Source organism: Penaeus vannamei, chromosome 3, assembly GCF_042767895.1.
Source record: "Penaeus vannamei isolate JL-2024 chromosome 3, ASM4276789v1, whole genome shotgun sequence".
Lineage (NCBI taxonomy): Eukaryota > Metazoa > Arthropoda > Malacostraca > Decapoda > Penaeidae > Penaeus > Penaeus vannamei.
In genome coordinates this window covers 45,590,753-45,595,022 of record NC_091551.1, presented here as the reverse complement: position 1 = coordinate 45,595,022, position 4,270 = coordinate 45,590,753, and the positions used below count along the sequence as shown (strand labels likewise).

At 31.7% G+C, this 4,270-nt stretch overlaps 1 non-coding gene across 1 annotated transcript; it reads left to right on the top strand.

The window, feature by feature from the left end:
• Nucleotides 1–3,399: 3,399 nt before the first annotated feature.
• TRNAW-CCA (transfer RNA tryptophan (anticodon CCA)) lies at nt 3,400–3,471 on the top strand. Its single transcript has one exon. It is a non-coding gene; the product is annotated as a tRNA-Trp (tRNA).
• The last annotated feature ends 799 nt before the right edge of the window (nt 3,472–4,270 follow it).

Here is a 4,270-nt window from a genome sequence, read left to right as displayed (position 1 = left end):
AGACCCTGAAAATAAGATTGCAACCTGTCTCAGTCTTATACTTTAGTTCCTTTAACCATTCTTTATCCAATCAATATAGTTCATTCTTTATTCTATTTTTAAGAAACTGCTTCTTACATACCCACTTGAAGCAAGGAGCCCAGAAGAAAACTGTCTTCGGACCTAGAACACCAACAAAAACAGACAGGTAAATCATTTAATAAATACTTGAATCTAAATGGTTATTTCTAAATGGTAATAGCATGTATATTTTTCAAAAAATTTCTCATAGACTTCTAGTTCTTTAGAACTAGATGCCACTTCCTTTTCTATATAATGAAAAGATGTAACTAAAATATACATACTAAACCATATATCTATTACAAATAGATGGAAAATTTTATATATCAATCGTTACTTGAAGTTATGTAATACATTAAGCCACTATAGACCAAATCAATAACTACTAAAGAAATATAACACTTCAAGTTCACCAAGTTCAAATTACATCCTTAAAGAGACGCTAAAATTCATGGCAGCAAACTATGTTGTAAAACAATGCAAATTCAAACCATTGTAGGCCAACCTCAAGGTCAAAGACATCTACTTTTAAAACCAACATTTCTTACTCTTTGTAAATCTTTCTTTTATTTTCTTCTTCATTTTTTAAGGGCAACATTCAAATCCCTTATCTGATGCTTGGTTACAGATATGAAATTCAAGCAGCTTCACTTTGCTAATCCAAAAACATTTTGTGGGTGCCTCCATAATAACTGATTTAATATACTTTATGAAAGATATTCCTTTACTGAGCACATAACTGAGTAATTCTCTATCATTATTAAAAGAAATCATCTCTTAGGCATGAAGATAAGTGTTTAATCAAAATACATCTTATGTTAGAAAAATAAAAAATGCTATTTATCTATAATCAAACCCTTAATCAAGTAACAATACTTACGCAATTCATCTATAATTAAAGCCCTAATCAAGTAACAATACTTATACAATTCATCACTAATTAAAACCTTAATCAAGTACCAATACTTTACCAATCTTTTGATGAAAAAGAAAAATCTGCAACATCATGACGTATATATTAATTAACCACAAATCTAAAAAAAAAAAAAACACTCCTCACAGGAACTCATCAACAATACTATTCAATGATCTTTGATTAAGCATGAATGGTGGAAGGATGTGTCCCATTAACAATGATTCAAATTGTCATGTGAAATAGTACTAGTACTGTATGTCATTTTCCTATTTTGATTAGTATTTGATTTAAAAAACAACTAGTCATAATCAATAAAACAGATTGTTAAGATAATGTGCTAGCTTAGCTTGATTATTATACCTCATCATCATTATCCTACAATTGTCACTGTTGCTGCTTCTGTCATCATCTTTAACATTACCAACAATATTATTAACAATATCTCCATAATCATAATAATTACTTATAATAACAGTGACTGTATAATTTTTCAATATCTGATATGGATTTCTTTTAAAGTAACAACAACAACAACAAAACAACTCAGACCTTGTCTTCCAAATCATACATATCTATAAAAACTGTCATGTCAATTAGTATATGGCAATCTAGCTTTTGTGATAAGCATTGTATGGAATTTATATATTCCTTAAATCTAAGACACTTTATCCATGACATTTCAGGCTGATTTTGCAAAGTCTGAGGCTATTTGAAAACCAGTTATCAAATTGTGATAACATGTATATATTTACTGTATTAATTGCGAGAGGGCATTTATTGTGCCTGAATATATGATGAATTTGTCTGTTGGCTTCTTTTCCTTAGCACAGACAGGCAGACAATGAAGTAACTGCAACCTTGTGCAAAAGATATATAACATGTAGGTGAGTGCAATGCAACAAAACCATATATTTAATATTCTTTAATTAACCTGAAAAACACAGATATCAACCATTTATTATTAGTGGGAGGGTGGAGCTCTCTGCTGGAAGAATAACCAACATTAAAACATTAACTGTATAATAAAGATAATAGTAATAAATCTTATGTACCACAACAGAAGAAATTGTTTGATTTTATCTGCACTACATAAAAAGGTGTATATTGTAAATTCAAAAAAAGAGTAAAAATACGTCATGTTCTGCCTTTCACCTCCTATCAAAACAAAAAATGATAAAGAGATATCCCATTCTATTGCACTGATAATTACGCCTAAAAAAGACAAAAATTAAAAGCCTATATTCTACCTCTCATAACAGGTGACTAGTAATTCCACATATTTTGGAAAGATAAATGAAACTGTAAAATTAAAATCCGCAGCAAATAACTCAAACCCAATTGTCAAATAGGAAATTATAAAATCACAAATCCTTATAACCCTTTACCTGCTGGATGGTTCCACATCGGCTGCATTTTGGGAGGAACGAATTTATCCGCCGTACGGATCATTGCTCGGTAAATCGCAGACATTGTTCCTCTGTGCGGTTTCTAAGAGACAAATGCAATAAACACTCTTGATCTGAATAGTGTGGCGTTCTAAACAAAATGAGTAATGCTGGAAGTCGCGACTATACACCTTACTCTACCGGAGGCTCCACCATTACTGCTGAATGTTTTTCGGTGGTAACCTTAGGAATTGCATGTTAGTTATCGTTTTTCGTTGTCGAATCATAACGCCGCTAAATCTATTCCTAAAATCTTAAGCAATCTATCATTAGATTTTAATTTTTCTTAGGTGTTTTCTTGGATAACAGATGTATCATATTATTTGCGTTGTCGGCAAGATATAATTAATTAAAAAAGAAGGATTATCAAACATCTGCCATCCAGTGATAAAAAAATATTGACAGAAAATGTAAACGAAAATTCTATGACTAACTGATATATCTTTAATAATTTGATTAATTATTGGATTTATTACTGTAATTTCTTGATTGTATAATAATAGAGGGAACATAACGTAATCGTCGTAAAGAAAATTCTAAAATGAAATTTGTTTATACATGTTAAGGTAAGAAATGTTAAATAATAATGATTTATGCATCCCATTTACAAATATACAGTAAATCGAAGTACGAACAATATATTAAGAGATTTTTTCAGTTAATGCACACATTTCTCAAAAATGTAAAATAAGATATTACAATGTACAACTGCACTCATATTCTTTCAGTACTTGAATGATCACGAATAAAATGCATGTACATTAAACGTCTTAATATATTTTCGACTAAAGCATATAATCACAGGTTTGTCTGAGCATAGTCCTTGAAGCTCAATAGTAATAAGTGCAACTATAAATACATAACATATAAGTACTGAATTAAAGTCAGAAAAAAGTCACAACATAAGACCCTTCAAAGCTTATATCCAAACCTATGTAAGATTATACACACTATACATTGACTCTAATCTGTATGACAGGCCCCGTGGCGCAATGGTAGCGCGTCTGACTCCAGATCAGAAGGCTGGGTGTTCGAGTCACTCCGGGGTCAGTACTCATAAGGTTTTTAAAATTACTTTGTTCCTATGAAACTTATGTAAACGCAGGAATAACATCAGCTATAACAACGTTAACAATGAAACTATTACCTTACTTAGGAAAGACCACAGCTGTAAACACTGATAATCGAGGTGGAACTAGGGTAGATAAAGTGGGGTCACAGGGGCAGGGACACCTCTTCTTCCGTGGTGACGCCTCTGGGTATGGCTAATGAATACTAATAATTGTGGTAGCAATGGTCATGAACATGTAACATGCTTACTCCGTGGCAGCTGGATCGCTTACTCGCAATTCAGCCACCACGATAAGCATGCAGTTCAAAGAAACCATCTGAGTTAACTAGAAATGGTTAACACAGGCCGGGCCACTCCAGAGAAAAGGCCCGGGCGAAGCATGACTGCAAATCTAACTGAACTTATGGTCATGATAACGATATTGATAACAATATCAATAGTGATAACAAGAATAGTAAAGGCAATACTTATAATTAAATAATAAGAATAGAGTTATTACTGCTAATACTACTTATGCAAATGATTATGGTGCTATCTAGAAGTAGAAATAGCAGGGATTATGTCAATAATGATAATGGTGGTGACGCCGAGAATGGCCATATTAGTAATGATGATGAAATTGTTAACCGTGACAATGATAAAGATGACCATAATAGTGGCATTGAAAGTTGATATGGATGTTAATATTGATGATAATAATGGTTATATGATAGCATTAATGATAAAAAATGTTGTATGCTAGTATTGATTATAATATTTGGTTATGTGATAGTATTA